Raw genomic sequence first — 23,165 nt, 5'->3', positions numbered from 1 at the left:
TGGATAGATGGCACTGCAGCAAGGGACGAGGAACAAGAGGCTTACTTCATTCCTTTTACTTAAAGGCTTTTTAAAGGGTATTTCTTTCTCTAAAAAACTGTCGACCTATCCTTGAGATAGGTAATGGATAGGTGAATGCTGCGGGTCCAACACTCGGGACCCCTGACTGGGATCAGCTGTTCGCTGGGCCGCAGTCACGATGTATGGAGTGGGAAGCCGATAGCTTTGTACATTTGGCCTGGCATGTTATTTGCAAGTACAGCTCCCACTGTACTGAATGGGTGACAGACCCTTGCAGAGCAGCTATTGGTGGCCTGTCCTGAGGATACGAGTGCAGGAAGGACATAGTGCTGCTGAAGATAGGGAGTCCAGAAATGGATAGAATATTGGCAAGGCATTTCAGTGCCAGAGTGGCACCTTCTTCAGGCCTATCTTTTCTGCACTTGTGACTCCAGACAAAGGTGGCAGCGGAGGATTCCTGCGCATGCGGTGCAGTCAGCTGCTTCAGACGAGTGCATTTCTGCACAATATCGCTGATCTTATTGAAGTTTCCTTCACATGGAACGCTCCTTCTTGCTATAGGCTGTCCTGAGATAGGTCATCAATCTTTTAGAGCTGAAAACACCCTTTAAAATCACTTTTTTTTGTAAGTCACTGGCTAGAAAAAGAGGGCTGTCTCTTGAAGGGCACTCCTGTCCATTCTGTATGCCCCATTTGGATAAATTCACATAGGGGTGAAATGTTGCGGACATCTGTGCTGCGAAAATTTGCAGTAAAGCTAACCAAATCACATCCACATGCTGCGAAAAGGTTTCTGCACGGATATCAGCCTACAATAAAATTTGCAGCATGTCAATTTCTGGCACATATTGTTCATGAATTGAACTTGACTTGAACGAGAAAGTCGAACGATGCAACAAAATCTATTTTTTTTGTTTGCATAAACTGCACTGAAATCAACAGGAGAAAATTTACCGCCAATCCACATTATTGGAGCTTGTGGGTTTTCCAGATCTCCATGAATATCGTTTGTAAATGTAAATTTACAGTAGAAACCATCTGAAGTAAATTGGAGCTTATTGAGTTCAACGAGAGAGGTCTGCTGCCAGAGTAGACGGAGGAGCTTATGGTACTGTATATCGACCAGCCCGATATATAATAATACACTTGACCATTTCCCTTGTGACAAAAACGGATTGCCAGGGGTTTTAGGAGCTCAATATTTGATTGTCAAAGTGGCTGGCTTTTCAGAAACTAGCTATGGGCAGAGAATGGGGGGGGGGGGGGGGAGGAAAAAAACCTAACTTTGCAGTGCTGCTCACCCATTTAATATCCTACTGCTCCAATGTAACTGCCCTGCTCCCTGCCACTCCAGTACCAGGAGTTCCTGCAGCAGTCACGTGTATGAACGGCACTAGACCGAAAAGACCACTTGACTGCTACAGGGGGTATGGGACCAAAGCGCTTGCACTGTGGCAGGGGCCTGTTTAACGGGCGAGTACTGCATAGGTTATTATTTTATCCCATACCCTTACCAACTTTTTGAAAAACTCTTGGAAAACTTTTTCAACCCAGTGCCAGCCTTCAAGTTAACCTCCAGCTTATATTACCTGCTGCTGCTGTTCTATGCCAATTTTCAGAATCCTGTCTTCACCTGGCTATGGAGGCTACTACAATTTTCTAGTTACCTATCTACCTAATACACATCGCTCTCTGATTGGTCAGCACTGATCAAGTGAGCAGTGCTGGCCAATCACAGAGTAAGAATAGTGCACTGGTAGTCTAAGACTACCAATGCACTGCGGGAATTAGCTGGTCTGAAGATTGCGTTGGCCATACAGCTGAAAATGGAACCCAGAAGCAGCGGATTAGAGGAGCATGAGTACAGAATACAAACCGCAGGTGATATAACTGCCCACAGGGCAAAACCCGAAACCAGAGGGTTTAATAACTCTACGACTATACTGGGGATTCGTTATTTCTATATTAAGACATGAATATGCACATAATGTTGGATCTTAATGCAGCATGGCACACAGTCAAACTAACTCAGAGCTGTGACACTGAAGAGTCTTTGTTTTTCGAATTTGCCTCTAATACATGGAAATGACTGCGTTCTCCTGCACTCCAATGGGATCAGGCCAGGCCTCAGCTTTCATCTCTTAACAAAGTGATATAAGAAAGAAGCCGGCCTGTCAATTCACACCAAGCGAGGAGATGCCTGTCTCAATGATTGCTCAGGGGCCCTGACTAACCCTGGAAAACACAACCAATTTGAATTCATGAGATTTCCCGTCGGAGTCTTCAGAGACCAAGAGAGCCGTCACCACATACAGGGGTCTGACAACACCTGTTAGAGGCCAAATCTTTTGGTCCTGTGAACAAAGACAAGAAGGACTGTGGGAGCAGCGATGCCTGCACGGTGCGGGCGAGATTACCGGCGTGGTCGGTGCGGTCAGTAATGAAGAATATTGTACCGCTTCCTACAGGGAGGCAGGCGCCTTTATCTAAAATCCATGCTGTAGCTTCAGAGCTTCAAAGCGGCCTTAATTAAACGTCAGAGCTTGATCGTAATGACACATTAAGTGTTTTATCTTCCAGTTATTGTTACATGGTGAATGGAGAAAATTGCTTTAGTTGCACTTGGGGTCAATTCCTCCATTGCAATTTGACAAATAAGCTCCACGTTTTAATCAAATGTGTATTATGGGAAATCCTATTAATATTATTGTCAGAAGCACTTAATTTATACATTGATACGGCCATCTGTAGATGCCAATTAAAAAAAGACACACAACATGCCATGGCAGACCTGGCATCAATGGAAATTAATTACAAGGAAGGTCCTTATTTCTTCCACTAGAAATGGCCCTGGGGGTAAATAGTGCTCTAGTAGTTACTTTCTTAGGGTAACTCTGAATGTTAACGGGATCATCCAGAATTGTAAGAAAAATGGTAGAATTGTCTAGCAGGATTTGATACAGATAATCTGTACTTTACCCACTGGGTCAAGCGCCACCTTTCCAATCCCTGCTGATCCTGCAGCGATTTCTAACAAGACCCCATCACACCAAGGGCACGGCATCCTTCTCTAGTGCTACTTGTTGTAGTCCGATAGTTTAAGGAAAGTCTGGGATTAGGCTGAACCATTATTTTACATTTGTGGATTGCCTTAATACATTTTCTTCCATCTGAGCATCACTTTTCGAGGGCCATGTTCTTTTTGGAAATGGTTGCAAGTAGTAGGCTCCTACCTGCTGACCACAGAGTGCCGCACAATCGCTATATAATATAGGTCCTGCAGTGATGATAATATGTACATCATTCATGTGGCCAATGTGGCCAACCACGGGCCTTAGCAGGAACAGGCTTTTCATGGTAAGTATCACCACTGAGGCCAGGGATTGCTTGCAGCAGTCACATGAGTGATGTACATGATGTCATGGATGCAAGACCGATTCGGCAGGGCTAGAACCACTGGGGATTTAACTGGCGAGTATAGGTTATTTATTTTTTAAAATTCTTTTCCTCATTAAGCATTTCTAAAAATATAACAAATGTAGACACGTGGGCCGAACAAGATGACAAACTGTAGTGTAATGTGTTCAAAAAGTTTTTTGGGTGTAGACACATGCAGCTAGAGTGGCGTGGGATTTGGTGCACGCTTTTAGGCGACCTTAATGCACACGCTTGGATTTTTTCCTGCCTGCAGAAGCTGACGGTCGCCGGCAGACAGCCGATGAGTGAGGAAGCGTAATTGAGCGCCGTCTGATTTTCTTTTTTGACAAAATGACAGAAAAACTTGAACGCTGCTTCTTCACTAAATTTTGTGTAAAGCTTGGCAATTCCCAAGTGGAAACAATCTGCAAGATTCAAAGGACCTTCAGGAATGAAGCAATGGGCACCCCACAGATAAAGGAGTGGTACAACCATTTCAAAGATGGGCGCACATCAGTCGAGAGTCCGGCTCCATGTGACTTCTGGCTTTTCACCAAGCTGAAAATGCCCCTGAAAGGAGCCAGATGTCAGTCCAGAGCAGACGACGTGCAGAATGTGATGGACCAGCTACGCGGCATCTCAAAAGAGGCGTTCCAGCACTGCTTCCGACAGTGGCAGAAGTGTTGGGTAAAGTGTGTGGCTGCCCAAGGGGACGACTTTGAAGGAGATTAGTGTAAGATTGTTGCATCGGAATGCAAATATTTTTTTCTGTAATAAGGTTGGATACTTTTTGAACATACATATGGACCTACAATTACTACACCACCCCAGACACCAAGGGAGACAGGGGGAAAAAAAGAGCATGATATCCAACCCTGTTAACAAGTCATAAAGAACCTAATCAGGGTAAAAATGTTTCTATAGTCGAGAGAGTCCTGGAACTCAATCCCATTGAACCAAGAATTTAAAGACTTATCGCATATACCCTTGAGCACTGCAGTCAGCTTCTCCAGCCTCGGGAATACTGGACTTTATTGAACCACTGTAGATGGGGGAGAGGTCTTGCTCCATAAAACAGGAATACAGGCCCTCACCGAGTTTTACCAAATGTCGAACTACCGAGCTTCTACATACCGAGAAGGGTATGTTACGGAGTTGTAGCAAAAAAAAGTGCAGGTGATTAAGGCAGAGGGCCATCTGTAAACCTGGAGGTTTATTTTAGACCATATCCTTGCTCATGGTCAGTTATCTTAATCCACAGCAATCCCTTTAAATGGAGTAAATTAAGAAAAACTGATTCACTGTGTTACACCTAGCACAAGGCCAGAGGCAGCAGAGCCTGACACAGAGATCTCTTAAAGGGGAAATATTAATGATGACTTACCCTCAGGACAGGTCATCAATAGTTAATCAGCTGGGGTCCGCTGCTCAGGACCCCGGCCGATTAGACACCCGTGGTCAGTGCAGCAACACAAAGGCCTCATATGTCCACTAGCAAAATTAAATTGCGGATTTCTGCGTTCAATTTTGTCCATAGGGCATCATTGGCCATCCGCGGTCAATTAAATTGAATTTTGCACCCGCGGATGGCATTTTAATAGATTTGCGTTTTTCACGCACGGGAGAAAAAACGTGGCATGCTCCATTTTTCCGCGGATTCCACGTGGATCGGCCACATTGCTAGCAATGGGTGCGGATATCCACATTAGAAAAAATACTGCTCCAGATTCTGCTCGGATTGTATTTTTCTAGTGGACATGAGGCCAAAGGGGTATGGAATGAAAGCTGCTGCTCCAACTCATATATAGTGTCCAGCACTTCCAACTGTAGGTGCGGCTACCATTTATTTTCATGAAACCCCAAACTGCAATTACACATGCCGAACACTACAGAGCAGTGGCACTGACAGTGGGAACCCAATCAGCTTATCAGCGGGGTCCCAAGTGGCCGACCCTAGACAATCAGCTATTGATGACCTAACCTCCTTAAGTGTTTTAGGAGAACCAGCGTGTTGCTTAACCATCTCAGGTCCTGCATTAGGCATAGCATAATTCACCCATTTTTCTTAGGAGTGTTTTCCATTGGTTTTCTCAACACAGACATTTAGGCCCTCTGCACACGGGCGGAAATTCCGCAGCAGAATTTCCACCCGTGGAAGCTGCCATAGGATTACGTTAGAAAACGCAATCCTAGGCAGACGGTCGCGATTTGTCCCAGTGAAATCACATGCGGAAAACAAATCGCGGCATGTTCTATTTCTGTGCGGGTCTCGCTGAAGCCCGCACAGAAATGTCACTGGTGGGCCGCCGGCTCCGCTCTGCGCATGGGTCGGCTGGCCGACAGCCGGCACATCACAGAGCCGAAACCGTGGGAGCAGGTGAGCGCCGCACTTGTCCCTGCAGGGGCTCGGGTAGGGTCCTGCTGCGAGAATTCTCGCAGCAAAATTCGAAACGGCCGCCTGCAGGCAGCCTTAACCCTTTGCAATCCAATTTTGGATTCAGGGCTTCCTAGGGGGCTCTTTCTGACATTACACAATGGCGCCATCTGCTGGCTAGAGCCAGTACTGCGTTATGGGACATGCTGGAGAGGCCCCCCGACAACAGAGCGGCCAGTAATCTACAGTAAGACTACCCTGACGGACATCTTCTGACATCGTAGCTGTACAACCTTTAATCAGAATGTCTTTAGACGTCAGACAGTGGATTGGAAAGGGTTAAACTATAGCCACAAGATAGATGTCTGATATTGTAGGTGCCACCACTGAAGGAGTATCCAAAAGGTGATGCAGCGTATGTGTAAGGCCCTCTTGATTCAGGTTCATAGAGCTGCCGAAAACACATCCCTGTAAGTGACCTTGGGACACAAACTACTCCAGGACCAAAAACGAAAGATTAAAGTAGTTGTCCAGTTGGAAAATCATGGCTGGTCTATCCTTAGGATAATCCGTCAAGAGTAGATAGGAGGTGGTTGAACCTCTGACGTTCAGCTGTTCATCGAGAGACTGAGCTCTTGCATTGAGCTGATGTTTGCAGAAAGCAGACAGCGCCGTTCCTAGTGCAGTGGCCTAGCTTGGCATTACAGGCAAGCTTCCCATTGAAGTGAAAAAGAACTTTACCTGTAATGCCAAATCTGGCTACTATACTGGGAACAGAGCTGTCTGCTTCCTGCAGAAATCAGCTCAGTGCATTAGTCTCCCCACCAATCTACTTTGGCCTTTCGATAGACAATAGTTTATCGCTGGAAACCCCTTTAATTCCAACCAAAATTGTTAGACCTAACCATGCTCCCCTCTTAAGCTTCCAATACCTTCTCTGTTACAATATTCTAATGTATCTGCAGAAAAAAAACAACAAACCCTATGGGTCCATTTTCTATTGTGCAGCAAAATATGTTGCAACTATATAACAAATTTTAAACAAAACCCTGAAACTAACAATTTTAGGTTAGAAAATAGCAAGTCCTCGGGATAATATGTGCAAACATTCCGAAAATTACAGCAAATTCAAAAGAGAAAATTTCAGCTTCCCAATCGGCAATTCTCAAACAATTTATCTGATGCTAAAACAAATATCCTAAGCAAAATGTTCTCGAAAATAGGAAAGTAAATAAATACTGGACCCAATGCGCAAAACCCATTCAGATCAATCCCATCACATAACCCCAGCCTGACGGAGAGGAACCAAGGTGCTCGCCGTTATAGCGGTACTTTTCAACACCAGTGTTTATTCAGAAACTGATAAGATTATCATAGCAAAAAATGTTTCCCTCAATTTTCTGATTAGTCCTCTTATCGGCGACTCGGCTCAGTCTATCAAAGCCTGCTGGGAGGAGAGGAGAGCCGAGCCATTCACACAAGCACAGAACTGCAAATGGAAGGTAGGCTGTCTGCGGCTCGCTGCTGCACACAGATTCATTATTCTCCTTCTTCCAGACGTCTTCAGATCTACAGAGACATCGGCTCAGGAGAGAAGGATGGGAGGAAATGGTACAGGAGAAATGCCATCACAAGCTCGCATGTTCTCAGCATTTCCTTACAATTTAGATCGGCTGATACTACAACAAATTTAGTTACCAGTTTATTTTATATTACATTTACCGATTGGGAGCAGGGGCTACAAACAGGTTTGGCGGACCATACCTATAGAGCAGGCTCCTTTACAGAACACTGCTACATGTGACCAGTGTGGAGTAGACATGACATAAGCTAATGGGTGAGAACGTAGTCATGGTTGATGGAGCGATCAGTCCAGAACAAGTAATTCATCTTTTTACCATACATCTAGACCGAATGGCCACTGCATTAAAGACCCCATCGAGTAGTGTGCTGGATCTCCTTTGGCCTCACAGTAATTTGTTGCGGCATAGATCCCACTAGATGTTTAATGGGTTCTGCAGGACTATTGGCCCAGATGGACAGAAAGCTTCTTGTAGTTGCTGTAAATTAGATGGAGGTGCTTAGTGCTTACATGTTCTGAACAGCAGACTGGAAGGGTTCATAGAGTCATGCTGCTTGTGCCAAATTCCCCCCCACACACACACTCCCATCAGCATGGTGCAACAGGAATCTGGATTCATCTCACCAGGTGTTTTCCACTGCGCAGTGATCCTATCTTTGCACCCTTTTGTCCCACTTGGTTTCTCAGAGAGCAATGGCGCTGTAATTGGCTGTCTACTGTTCCAATCCATCTCTGCTAAGGGCCCTTTCACACACCGTGAATATTTCTGCAAGGCACACCTAAAGACACCGTCTAATCTGCTGCTGCAGTTTGTTGATCTATAAGCCAAATATATAAATGCCGATTTGTGATGCAGAATTTTCTGCTTCTTTAGGCTAACTTCATACGGGCGAGTGCGATATCAGGCCGTGATTCGCGGTCTGATAATGCGCTTGCCAACATCCGATTTTCTTGTGTACGCGCAGTGTTTTTGTATCAGAAACGTCTTGTATCATCACAGGGAAGTAGCGATCCTCCACCGCAGCAGAGGATCGTGGAGTTTATCCCATAGTTCAAAGGGGGAAAACTTGCATCGCATGGCTAGCAAAGCACAAATGTTGCATAGAACTATCGCCCACGTGAAGCCGGCCTTAGGTGTGTCTTGCAGAAACATTTAGCGCGTGTGAATGGTCTCCTAGGAACAAGTTGTGCATTTCTACACATTAATTAGAGCACCAGCACCGTATTTGTCTGCAATTTGCAGCATCTAAAATCGTCAGAATAATTTTTGACATCCCCTATGACCCCTTTCATCAACGAGTTCTTTACATCCACAGGGTCCCCTTGTGTTGGATATTTTCCCACCATTCTCTGTATACTCTCCACACTGTCATATGAGAACACCCACGTGGTCAGCATTGACATCCTGGCCCCGGCTAGTCCAGCACCGATGACCAGACCTCGTTCGAAGTCGCTCAGATTGCTGGATTTCCCCATCTAATCTGGAGTCGCACTGAAACTGATCCACGGAAAACGTGTCACCTATTTTGATGCCGCACTCTGGGTATAATTTCCAAACAGGGAATGAAAGGGCCGGGGCTCTAATGAAGTGGTCATTCAGTGTAGCTCAGTAGGTAGCGATGTGGAAAGGCGGCTAAATCTTTATTAACTGAATTTGCAGGTTTAACCCTACGCTCCCCCTATGCAAGTTCCTACTGCACATAGGGCAAGAGTGCGGCTCTGTACAACTGTCTGCTGGTCAACTCAGATGATCCCATGAAGTGTAAACCGTACTGAGAAAGTTCACGCAACCGATCAGCATGGGTATAATTTTCACATGTGTAAATCTTCTTTGATGCCAAAAAGTCATTAGCACAAATTAGATGAAAAAGTATTGCTGCTTTCTATTCAACCAAAGCCCGATCTGTGCCAGGAACTCCTGACGTCGAGGTAATGTGTCTTGCATTGTTCCTTAGATTAAAGAATGCCACCTACCGGATGATATTCTGGTTTTTTTATGCTATAACATAATGAGTTTGAGTACAACATGATTAATACATGAGAGATACCATCAGGAGTCCTTATTAAATTCAGCAAAGCCCCACTGGAAGTCAATGAAATTTCCAGAGTTTATGGGGAGTGTAAAGTTAGTGTCTCACGCTCGCTTTATGGAATCGTTTATCAAACGCTTACAAAATGAATACACGGTGCTGCAAAATAAACAGTCCTAGTAATAAAAGCTTATTTAACAGAACCGGATTAATCTTGTATGCCACGCGGCACACTGATGGGTGCTGAGGGGTTGGAAATGATCGGAAATGGGAGAAGCTGTAACTCACCGATTTGGAGTTAGACAGAGGAATGTATTGACGGACTCCCGCTTAGCAGACTAAATCATATACAGCTTGCTTTCTGATGATGTCAAGAATGAAAGCAGGCAGTTCCGGGGATGTGTAGGGGGTTCGAACTGATGGTTTCTCACTCAGCCAACTTTCATAATGTCATTGAAGTGCTTCACCGAGATATATCTAGCCTGCAGGGCAATGGGTGCTACGAGTGACGTAGTGTTCACTGCCTAGCAGGGAATGCTGATCTTCGGCAGCCTGCCTTAGCACTCATGCGCGATATCTCGCCGCTAGTGTTCGTATAGTATATGAAACACTACCACGAGACATTGCACATGCACAGTCGCACTAAAGCAGGCTGCCGAGGATTCGGCATTCCCTGCTAGGCAGTGAACGCTGTGTCACTAGTGATGTAGCATACATTGCCCTGCAGGAAGTAGAATGCCGGCAACGTATGCTTTGTCACAGGAAGTAGAGGATCCAGCCAGCTGGAGGTGAGGTGACCCGGGGGACTGGAGGAGCCAGCAAAAGATCGAGGAGTTAAAGATGCAGTAAGAAGGCTGCCGGTGGAAGGATAGGTAAGTAAAGATTGTTTGTTTTTGTTTTTTTTTAGTAACAGAACCCCTTTAACTGATGAACTTACCTTCCTCTGAAACTGGAGTGTGCCTGAATGCTCAGTACATAACACCATTGTATGTTATACAGTATACAGCACCTCAAAAGACAGAAGGTGACTAGAGCGGAGTGGAGATAGCAGGATGCATGATATTCAAGAAGGAGAGAAAACCCTATGTTCAGAGGAATTAATACCATGTCACTGCATGGTGAGATCATCTTATATAGGTGTCAGCTATAGACCGTACATTAGTAGGGAAGACTCAATATATTTAAAAGCTCCTTTAACCCTTTGCAATCCAATTTTGGATTCAGGGTTTCCTAGGGGGCTTTCTCTTTCTGGCATTTTACAATGGCACCATCTGCTGGCTAGAGCCAGTACTGCGGTATGTGACATGCTGGAGAGTTCCCCGACAACAGAGCGGCCAGTAATATACAGTAAGAATACCCTGCCGGACGTCTTCCGACATCGGAGCTGTACAGCCCTCAATCAAAATGTCTTCAGACGTCAGACAGTGGATTGGAAAGGGTTAATGTTACTGCAGAAGGTTTGGAGCTCTGACCACTAAAGAAATATCAGAAATTCATCAGCACAACAACCTGAAATGATATGGGCTGCTAACGAGACTCGGCACAACACTACTAATATTAGTGCGCGGCAGGTATAACCAGAGTAAATGTATTTCTTACTTTTCATTGTTTTTGCAGTCAATGCACTGGAATATTCCCGCTGACATTAAAAGCTGATCTAGCTCAGTGTGTGCTATAATTATACCTAAAATATACTGGGATATTTCAGCAAAAAAATGAAAGTACCACCTGCTCTTCTCCTGGGTGCTGCCGCTATTTGTTTTGCCGGATGCCCCCTGCCTGTATGACAGGCGTATAGCACAACATATTGTTTTGGAAATCGCATATCAAACACGAAGATGAATAGGAACTGGCCTTGATTCCATATGCTTCCTACGTCTCGTCCGCTAGAAGGTTTACAGACTAGAATCACAGGCGGTTACAAAGAATCATCAGACCCCTGCGGCTGCGGGACTTGAGATCAGCAGTTTCGGGCAGATCTAGAGTGTTATTTATCAAATCTCAAATTAATAATTCAATGTTTTCTGTAAGATATATGCACACCGGCAACATTAGCATAAAGGACAAGTAAAAGTTGCAGTAGGGTTTCACTGTTGTGTCTACAGAACAAGAAGAGGTAAACTTGAAAATATACTGCTTTGCTTTGGTCATGCATTATATAGCATGTCTCACACGTTGAGGATTTGCCTATGGCAACTCTGGCCTGTGTTTTACTAGAGGACGCCCGGTGGAAATCTGAGGCTGGCAACCTTGGATGTACCTTGGATTTGAAATAGCATAAACCCCATTATCATTCAGTGGGGCCAATCCATGCGTTCCCATGAAAAAGCTGGAAGAATAGTGAACACAATTATTTTTCGCATATGGTGGAGCAGACGAAACTCCATGTGAAATGTTGCAAATTAATGTTGTTACAGGAATTCCATTGACTTGCCTGGGAGGCGGACTGAGTGTGGACTTCGGTGAGACAATCAGACGCTTTAATCCACAGCAGAAGATTTAGGGGAAGCCTTGGTGTTCGGTTGTGGATTTTCATCTGGATATGCACACACATCTAGTCCCAGGTCAATGGGGCAAATACACATGCGGTAACCCAATGTGGATTTTACATGGAAACAGTACCAAGAACAGACACGTCAGGTTTTTCTTGTGTGTCTCTTCTTGACGCAGTTTTCACTGGTAGGAACAAGGCCTTATAATCCAGCGTTGCATTCACAACACTACATGCAGCAAAGCTGAAATGTCCTAGCATCCCTTGCTGGTTAAATGGCTGCACAGGTGTTGTAATATGAATTCTGGGAAGTTTGGGTGACAGGAAGGCAATCGTTAAGGCCAGGCAAGACGAGGCCGTGGCTAGGCTAGGCAAGACGAGACGAGGCCGTGGCTAGCGTGGGGAAGGGAAGCAAGGGGAAGGAAAGCCAGGGGAAGGGAAGCCAGGGGAAGGGAAGCCAGGGGAAGGGAAGCCAGGGGAAGGGAAGCCAGGGGAAGGGAAGCCAGGGGAAGGGAAGCCAGGGGAAGGGAAGCCAGGGGAAGGGAAGCCAGGGGAAGGGAAGCCAGGGGAAGGGAAGCCAGGGGAAGGGAAGCAAGGGGAAGGGAAGCAAGGGGAAGGGAAGCAAGGGGAAGGGAAGCAGGGAGAAGGGAAGCAAGGGGAAGGGAAGCAAGGTAAACAAGAAAATGAAGAAAGAAAAGGGAGGAAGAATGAAACAGAATGAAAGAAAACCAAATAAAGAATGAAAGAACAAATAAAAGAAGGAAGGAAAGAAATTGAAGAAAAGGAGCTAGAGCAAATATTTGTAAGACAGCAAAAGAGCAAGTAAGAAAGCAGGCAAACATAACAAGTGGAAGGAAATCACAAGAGAAAAGAGGAAGGCCGCTAGCGGGATCCGATGCCCAGGCAGAGACCCATACTCACCTGTCTCAGCTGGCAAGCATGTGCAGCGCAGGGCATGCCGCTTCTGGCGCGTTGGCGATGACTGAGATCTGCGGCAATTTCAAAACAGACATTTTGACATCGCCGCAAATCGGACGGCTTCCATTGACTGCAATGGAAGCCGTCTGTGCGATTTTCCGCACAAAATAGAGCATGCTGCGATTCTTCCCCGCGAGCGGAAAATCGCAGTTCATTTCCACTCGTGGGTATGGGAGAATCTTTTAACATGGCATGCTATGGACAGACACTGCTGCAGAATGCGCGGTTGGCGCCTGGCCGCGAATTCTGCAGCGGTAATCCGTCCGTGGGCATTCAGCTAAAGAGTGAGAAAGAGAGATGCATTTCTAAAACAGGAAATATAGATTTTTAAACAAATGAGGACAGGGGCTCGTTACAATCAGTGTACAGACACAGCGGGACATGCTGTTGCTATTTAATATGTAATGTATCACTGGGAGCTATGGTAAAATGCTAGCTCTATAAACCTGGGTAAACAGTCAGCAGGTGCTCATACATCTCTACGGTTAAATAACATTTCAGAGAAATAATAAAGAACATCTCCATTAGAAAACATCTCAAAAGAAATAATAGTGATCAGATTGGCACATTCTAAGACTTCATGGCAGAGCACATCAGAAAGTAAGGACACTTCAACCAAGTATCAGGAGGGTTGTCCTCAATCGCTGATGTGTGAAGTTTACAGTAAATCAAAGCCGAGATCCCAGAAGCATGACAACAAATATCACAATAAAAGCACAAAATGACAGGGTTGACGGCTATTAGAATGACGAGCACCTGGAGGACACTCCGAATACAGTTGTATCGGCTTAGCATGTCTATGACGGGTGGTCTGTCATTTTACAGGCTCCAGAGCTTGGTGCAAGGAGCCCTTCCTTGGATGTGTATTACATCACATGGACCTCAGCACAAAGTGGTTTATCGACAGAGAAGGGTTGTCTACGACTCTGCTTTGTACATGAGAAAAACTAGAAGTTGCCCATGGGCGATTCTTTCATCAATGCCATAAATTTTCATGTTGCAGTTCACAATTTAGTATCGAGTATAAGCCGAGTTTTTCACCACTTTTTTTTTTTGTGAAAAAGCCCCCGTCGGCTTATACTTGAATGAGGTTTAAAAAAACAAAAAACGCAATACTCACCTCCCACCGGCATCTGTGTCCCCGACGCGATGGTCTCCCCGGCGGTGCGGCAAGCTGCTTGAGAATTCTCCCTGCTCGGCTTTGAATTCCACAGCTGTCAGCATTGTGTAAGTAAGCGCTGTGATTGGGTCGAGCGTCAGCCAATCACAGGCAGCACTCGATCATTGACAGCCATTCAGTGTATGACATCACTGAATGGCTGCGATTGGTTTATCAAGCGCCGCCTGTGATTGGTTGGCACTCGATCCAATCACAGCGCTTACTTAGACGGCGGAGAAATTCAAAGCCGAGCAGTGACATGATAGCCGGGAGAATTCTTAAGCAGGTGAGAACTGCATTTTCTGAGGTTTTTTTTAACCTAGTATATACTTGAGTTAATAAGTTTTACCAGTTTTTTGTGGTAAAACTTAATGACTCTGCTCGGCTAATACTCGAGTATATATGGTATTTAAAGCTTGGCAAAAGATAAAAGATACGTTTTACGGTACATGCACATGGACGTTTTTACATACAATTTTCCGGGCTTCTTTTTTAATACAGCATGTCCCATTTGTGTACAATTGTCGTACAAAACTAGTACACATTAATGTGTGGTACCCCGCACTTTGAGGATAGAACATGGACAGGATTTCTTTGTGCTGTTCAACAGTGATGCGCCCAAGAAACTCGGGTGCAAATTTTTACAAGCCCGTGTGCATGTACCCTTAAAGGACAAAACACAACACCTTAAAAGGGATTGTCTATTTTGGTTAACCCCGTTTATTAGCAGGGTCTCCCAAAGTTAAATTAATCACAGGTTGTTTTGCTACTGGATTCCCCAGCAATCAGCTGAACTCTGCAAGTATTACCTGGCAGCAAGTTTTCAATGGCTCTACAGTGCCACCACAGGTGAAACGAGGCATTACACAGTCTTTATTGAAATTAATGGTCTGTCTATGTAAACATGGGAATCCCAAGTTCTCTGAAGAGATCGAGTGAGACAATGTACTTGCATCTATTAAAGAGAGGGGTGCTGAATGGAGGATCTCCAATTTTAGAAGTCCCTAATAAGGTATTTTAGAATGGGTTTGATAAACTAAATACCTCCTTTAAAGGAAGTCTGTCATGTAGTTTTTGGCCTACCACCTAATATACTGGTAAATGTGCGATAATATGAGGATTGCATTGTGTTTCACTGCGTCTCCAGATATAGCTCGTTAATTGTGCCATGCGCTACATGCAAATTAGTGAGTGGTCCACCTCTGCATGCGGTCCTGGCTCTCTCACTGCTCATTGTTAAAAAAAAAATAAAAAAAACTGCCAATTCCATGCTTCGTGACGTCTCCACCTCCATCCGCTTGGGACCCCATGCGTTCCACCATCATTGCGCGAGCAAACGCACATTTTTTGACTCTGAGGCATACACTGTCAGAGCAGCGCAAATGGGATTACAGTGCAATGCATGACGTCCCCAGCAGATGGAGCTGGAGACATCACTAAGCACTGAACGTCACCGAAGGGACAAAAGGTTTCAATAATGACTAATGAATAACCCTATGAACCCTCCATGTAGCTGGCAAATCAAGTTCATAAGGAAGCAGGTTTACTACCCGCGTGATGACAAAGGGACCCACGTAACGCGGCGCCAGTTTCAAAGACGGAACCTTCAATTTGAGATTTCTAGAAGACAAATATACCTTCTGTCCCATCCTGTAATGTTCAGATACTGACAGACTCCTCCCACTACGCAACTGCATACGAGCCTCCGTTGCTTCCAGGTTCTTCTCTACTTCTTTCCATACCCCCTGCAGCGCATCTGTGGCGACATCAGCTGCAGACGGAGTAGAAATAGCTGTAAGGAAGCGAGGATGCTGACCATATACACAACGGAATGGAGATACCCCAGTGGAAGAACAAGTAGGGTTGTTTAGCGCAAACTCTGCCAACGACAGGAATTCTGCCCACTGATGAGCCTTTTCGCTAGAAAACAACTGTAAATATTGCACTAAATCCCGGTTCTTCTGCTCAGTCTGACCATTAGTTTGCGGGTGGAATGCTGAGGAGAAGGAAAGCGACGTTCCCAGGTTTCTAAAGAAGGCTCGCCAAAATTGCGCAAAAAACTGAACACCGCGATCAGATACGACGTTCTCGGGAACCCCATGTAGACAAATGATTTCTTTTACAAAAATCTTGGAAAATTCTATCGCAGAAGGTAGCTTCTTTAACGCCACAAAATGTGCCATCTTTGAGAAACGGTCTACAACAACTAGGATAGTGGTGAACTTCTGAGACTCAGGTAGATTGGTGATAAAATCTACTGATAAATGTGACCACGGACGAAAAGGCACCGGTAATGGTCTCAGAGGCCCCTCCGGACGCCGTCGCCAACTTTTACTGCGTGCACAGACAGTGCATCCCTTAACAAAGTCGCGGATCTCCCGAGACATGCCTGGCCACCAGTAGTGTCTAGTACAAAGATCCAGAGTCCCCTGAGCCCCCGGATGGCCTGCGAGAACAGATGAGTGAGACTCTTCAATGACTCTGAGACGCAAGGTCTCCGGCACAAACCATCTGCCTTCTCACACCCCCGAGGGGGCGTCCTGCTGACAATTTTGTAGATGAGGAACGAGATCAGAATCTACAGCTGCCACCACCACCCCAGGTGCCAAGATATTCTCGGGAGCCACTGTCTCACTTTCCGGCGAACCCAAACTCCATGAGAGGGCATCTGCCTTTACGTTCTTCTCCCCTGGAATATATGTAACGAGGTTAAACCTGGCGAACAACAACGCCCACCTGGCCTGACGAGCAGCGAGTCTCTTAGCATTGGCGAGATATACCAAGTTTTTATAATCAGTATACATGGTTATGGGATGCCTTACCCCCTCAAGATGGTGATGCCACTCTTCTAGAGACCACTTAATCGCCAATAACTCATGATTACCCACGTCGTAGTTACGTTCCACCGAACTGAACTTCAGCGAGAAGAACGCACATGGACTATACCCAGGTCTCCCGTTGACTTCCTGAGACAATACAGCCCTTGCCCCCACCTCAGACGCATCGACCTCAATGAAGAACGGTCGCCACGCATCAGGCTGTACTAGCACCGGGGCAGCAGTAAACGCCCTTTTGAGACGAATAAAAGCCTCTAGGGCCTCAGGCGACCATCTAACCAAGTTGGCACCCTTCTTGGTAAGATTAGTCAGGGATTGAGCAATAACAGAATAATTCTTAATGAATCTACGGTAGAAATTTGCGAAACCTAAAAACCGCTGGAGAGCTTTCAGGTTATCTGGTCTGACCCATTGGGAGATTGCTGCCACTTTATCAGACTCCATTTGAATCTCCGTGAGTGAAATCACATAACCAAGGAAAGACACTTGTTTAGTACCAAAAATGCATTTCTCCAACTTGACAAAAAGTGGGTACTCACGCAAACGGGTCAGAACCAGCCTCAGGTGCCGCACAGGTGAGTCCCAGTCTGGGGAGTACACCAGAATGTTATCAAGATATATGACCAAGAATACCCCCAGGAAGTCGTGGTAGACCGTGTTCATAATTCCCTGGAACACAGCGGGGGCATTTCAAAGTCCGAAGGGCATAAAAAGACATTCAAAATGTCCAAACGAGGTGTTGAACGCGGTCTTCCTTTCGGATGCAAATTAAATTGTAAGCCCCCCTTAAGTCCAATTTGGAAAACCATTGGGCCCCTACCACCTGATTCAATAAATCAGGAATCAGGGGCAAGGAGCACTGGTTCTTCACTGTAATTTTAGTCACAGCCCGATAATCCACACAAGGCCTCAATGTCCCATCCTTCTTCTCTACAAGGAGACCTGCCCCGGCAAGGGAACTGGACGGCCTGATATGTCGTTTGGCCAGAGACTCTGAGATATAGGACTTAAGGGCTTCATGCTCACGCCCAGACAAATTGAAAATGGCTCCCTTAGGGATAGGACTGTCGGGGATCAAATCAATACCACAGTCCCACTCCCTATGGGGAGGCAAAGTCTCAGACAGTCTCTTGGAAAATACATCATGATAATCGGACAAATACTCAGGAATAAGTTCGGTATCTGCTGAACACACGGATATAGTAGCTAAGTGACTATGACAGGACAACCCCCAATGTGTCAATTCCCGAGTGGACCAATCAAATGGGGGATTGTGCAGTGCCAACCAGGGCATACCAAGCACTACATCAACGGACATCCTTTCTATTACCAAGAATGACAGATTCTCAGAATGGAGAACACCCACAGTGAACTGTAACATGGGAGTTCTCCATTGTACAACCCTGCAGACAGAGGGGTAGAATCAATACTAGTGAAGGGTATGGTAATCTTTAACGCCGAGAATTCAGTCATCAGAGGTCTGACAAAACTTAAACTAATCAAATTGGCGGCAGCACCCGAGTCAATAAAAGCTTGACCGGACAGAGTGAAATTCCGGAAGCCAATCTGACAAGGCACCCACAACTTAGGAGTACCTGTGATCCTAGGCGATCCTCCCAAAGATCGCCTAGGATCTGAAGTTTTCCACCGGTTCAGACTGATGTTGTAGACGCTTCATAGGACAGGTCAATACACGATGTCCGCCTTTCCCACAATAGAGGCAGAGGCCATGAGTCATCCGAAACCGTCGCCGTTCCTCAGGACTTAGCTGATCCACTTCCATAGGCTCGGCACCAGAAGTTACCATTGGAGAAGGGGGAGCGGGTCTGCCGGATTCCCTAGCTTTAGGGGCCTGACATTCCTCTTTTCTAGATCTTAGCCTCCTGTCAGCTTTGACCACCAATTCCATCGCATCATTGAGTGTCACGGGAGCGGGATGAGAAATGAGTAGGTCCTTTACAGCGTCAGAACGACTCAACAAAAACACCTCTTTAAGGGCACTATCGTTCCAAGAGGTTTCACCTGCATACTGTCTAAATTTAGAGCAATAGTCCTCTACCCACTGCTGCTCCTGACGTAGAGACATGAGATGAGATACCGCCAACCCCGCACGGTCCGGCTCATCAAAAATACCTCCACGTTCCCGAAAAAAACAAATTAACTGACTGCAGGCAAGCCGAACTCTTGGACAAGGAGTAGGGGGAACCCCGAAGTAAGGACATAATCAATCCCACTTTCTGGGATTCTGAGCCGGAGGAGCGGGGCCGCATCCGAAAATACAATCTACTTGCCTGCTGAAAAACAAAAAACTTGCTCCTCTCCCCTGAAAATACCTCAGGAAGGGGACATTTAGGCTCTGGAATAGAAGGGGCAGTAAAAGCATGCACTAACTACCACTGCTCCTGGGCCACCATACGACCGGACAGGTCTTGGATCATGACAACTAAATCCTGCAACTGACTTGCGAGGGTACTCATGGCCTCCATTGGAGAGCAATTTTAAGGGACAGTTATTATGTTACGATATACTACCCTTGATAGGCATGCCTGGGTGTCCTAGATCTCACCCACAACCCCTGTCCCTGCCTGCTTGCTTCCACTCCTGGCTAACCCCAGGCGGGCAACTGGGCGGCGGTCCCTACTCTCACTAGGGACCGAAAAGGGACGCTGGCGTACCTGGATGGAAAGGGTAGAATACCGTCAGAAAAGGCAGATGTAAATAACCAACAATACTAAGCAGAACTGAGGCAGAAGGAAAAACCTAGCGGACAATAGCAAAGTATAGTAGACAAGATGACAGAGGCAGGAGACCAACCGAGGCAGACTAGGTAGCACACTGAGGGAAACCAATAACTGGCAGTGATTGCAAGTCTCTGCCCAAACTTTAAACAAAAGCCTCCAGCCAGGGGCAGAGAGAGGGAGACAGCCAATTCCCAACAGAACATAATAAAAGGGAGCTTGTGCACGGCAGCTGCACTCACAGGTGCGCGCGCCACCAACACCAAGCCACCCAGGCACCCGCGCCCCCGGCAGCCAGACAACAAGCTGGGGAAACGCGCCCCGACCGCGGGACCCTGCACACCGCCACCCCGGGAGGACCAGCAATCGCCGCATGGTAACACCGTCGCCCACTGGCAGGCACAGGAAGATATCATTTTATCACTATGGCTCTATTCTCCTAAGCCACCTGCACTGTTGTAAACCAAGCCAACGCTCCATAAATATACTATGACAGTAACTTCCATAAACATTGTTTAGCTCCCTATAAGCATAGAGACCATTTCTGAAAAGGTGTCAAGCAGTGACCAATAGCTTTCCACTCAAAATGTGCAGGATCCTGGCTTTTAGTCATGATGCTACCTATATGCTTGCAAGGTTCCACCAATTTGTCAAGAATGTTTTAAGGACGTTACATCAGAACTGGGCCAAGATGGTAAATTAGAGCTCAAGGTGATTTAAACTCCACTTAAGTAGTTACTAAACAAGGTCATTACCGAATCATTAGGATTAAACCTTTGTAAAACCCAGGAGATTTTATCTTGAGCTGTAAATTCACTTAAAAGAAAATGGCTACTTTATTTCTTGTGACTGTAAACTTTGAAGTCGGAGAATTCCAACATGCAGGAAATGAAGGTAAATCCCAACGCTACTTGTGAATACGTGACATCCCCTCTTTCCAGGTTCACTGGGTACCTTGACATACCAAGCCATGAGGTCCCCACCACATAACTGTATGTCACCAGCCCACTATAGCCATCATGTTGCCGGTGATACGTCGTCTTGGTTATATAACAAGGCATTTGCAAGGCTCATTAAACAAGTGACTTATATAAAGTTTTTTTTAGGGCTCCTTCACCCACTTCATGATAGGCATAAAAGGCTAGGATAAATACAGTGTGAATTGTAAGTAGAAGGCACATAAAAAAGGTGAAAGTCAAGAACAAATCTCAGAGCAATAGAATAAAGTAATTTAAATACATAAATATTTAAAGGAAAGAAAGAAAAAAAGCTACTGAGGAGGCAGCCGCCGGCACCGAAGGCAAGGACGGGACTCTAGACCTTTATACCACACCTAGGCTTCTAAAGCTCCAATATAATATTTATAGTAGAAAAGTAATTATAATGGAGATCACAGCCACGGCTAACGAAAAATAAAAGTGAGGAAAATGGCAGAAGAAGCAACAAAGTCAAGGAACTTTTCAAGGGTACAAAATCACAATAGTATTTGTACTGTAGAGGTTGTCGCTGCAAGTGCGAAAGAACCCTTGGAGAACCCAAGGTGGTGCCATTCATGCTCCACGTGGACATTAAGGGTCGACACTTTTCTTTTTTTCCATAACGAAACAAAATGGTAACAAAGCATTATCGACCAAAGAAAGGAAAGCTGGGCCAAGGGTCACATCAACCTTCTCTCTTACAATGCAGGAGACAGAGGGAAGGAGCTTGGTATAAGTGTTCCTTATGTCCCAGGTCTAGGGCGTCGCAAGAAACAGCAGTGGCAAGGAGAAGGAAAATCTGATGTTTGGCAGTAATGGTGTGACATTTCAATGATGTTCGATCAGCTTTCCATTTTTGGACATCAGAGGACACAGTCTGTGCCCTTGGCATCATGTAGCAAATAGACTTTTTGAAACTGAGCCATTGTGGTCATTGTTCATTGAAAGAGTCCATTATAGTGTTAAAATGGCCCAGACGTTTACCATAATGAACCACAGTAGGTCTTTTGAAGTTTGGGGAGTATATTCAGTGTTAAAATGCTATTTTATCACAAAACAACCCCTTGACCCACCTAAGACCAGAGAATTTTCGCTATTTCATCCTCAATTTCCAAGAGCCATAAGTTTATTTTTCCAGCAATGTAGCTGAAAAGGGCTTGATTTTTGCGAGATAGGTTATTTTTCAATGGTACCATTTAATGTACTTTATAATGTTCTGCAAAACGTAAAAAAATGTGCACCTTTTTTTGTTTTTTTTTATTTGGGGGGGGGGGTAGTTATTATGGCATTCATGGTGCTGTAAAAAAAAATTATTCTAGGAGTCAGTATGATTAAGGCGATATCAAATTTTAATATTTTAATGTTTTACTACTTTTACAGAGTAAAATAACTTCTGTTTTTTGTTTAATTAGAAATAGCTTCTGACACCCAGAACGTTTTTTCAATCGATCAGGCTGTGTGCATGCTCATTTTTTGCAGGTTGAGCTGTAGTTTTTAGGACATTATAGTCCCAGTGTTTCTGGTGACATCACACTTACAGTAGCTTGATTACCACAAAAGACAAACACAGCTTTGCCTCTCCCTGAGCAGTGACATCACCACAGGTCCTTCGGCCCACTGGATCTCTGTGGTAGGTCAATGTGTTTTGGCAGGACTGTTGAGTTGTGTAGGAAATTATAGTACCAGTGTTTCTGATAGTGCAGTGCGCCACACAGCTCTGCTACATGGTGCATGCACACACACAGCTCTACTACACCCCACACATCACACAGCTTGGCTCCTCCCACAGCAGTGACATCACTACAGGTCCTTCAGCCCACTGGATCTCTGTGGTGGCAGTAGGTCTGTGTTTTCTGTCAGGACTGCTGAGTTGTGTCTGACATAATAGCGGCTTAGTTGTATTCTCAATGTGTTATTTTTGTCCTCCCCTTCCAATAGCCCTAACTGTGTTGTTCTTCTGTCGGTCAGACTCTGTGTTTTATATATGGTGTAGGACCTTCGATGGCATCACTAGAGGGCAGTGTGATGACGTTACCAGGGGCGGAGCATCAGAAGCACTCACTCACATACTACAGACAAGTGGTCGTCAGTACAGTTTGATTTCTGGGTAAATTAATCGCTTGATCACCTTTCATTAGGAGTTAAGGTACAAGGGTTGTCCTTTTGCAAACTATTATTGGCCTATCCTTAGGTTAGGCTATGAATAGTTGGCCGGTGGTGCTCTTCTGCAGGACCCATGTCTAGATAAGGGAATTCCTTTAAGTGCCGCCAGAAATTTAAGGTGGCCATACACTCAAAGTGTAAGTGTCATTTTGAAAAACTTTTGAGATGTCAGAGATGTTTCAGAGGTTTGATTGTGGGGCATTGGGGAGCCTGGTTATGGGACGGTTCACTGAAATAAGGTGGTATAAGCAATCATCAATTGCGGTCTCTGATCACTAACTAAAGATTAAAGTCTACGCACTGGATCCCATAGATCACAACTTCTTATGTTTCTCAATGCTATGTCAGAAACTTTTTAAACTCTCACACCTTAAAATAACTGGTGGCTGAATGCTAGT

At 45.4% G+C, this 23,165-nt stretch overlaps 1 protein-coding gene across 1 annotated transcript in view; it reads right to left on the bottom strand.

The window, feature by feature from the left end:
- The window catches only part of MAD1L1 (mitotic arrest deficient 1 like 1), a 714,648-nt gene that overhangs the window by 348,695 nt on the left and 342,788 nt on the right, over window positions 1-23,165 (bottom strand). The gene's annotated exons all lie outside the window — the stretch shown is intronic.

Source organism: Eleutherodactylus coqui, chromosome 8 (genome assembly GCF_035609145.1).
Source record: "Eleutherodactylus coqui strain aEleCoq1 chromosome 8, aEleCoq1.hap1, whole genome shotgun sequence".
Lineage (NCBI taxonomy): Eukaryota > Metazoa > Chordata > Amphibia > Anura > Eleutherodactylidae > Eleutherodactylus > Eleutherodactylus coqui.
Note: the sequence above shows the minus strand (reverse complement) of the source record. Positions and strands in the feature narration are given on the sequence as shown.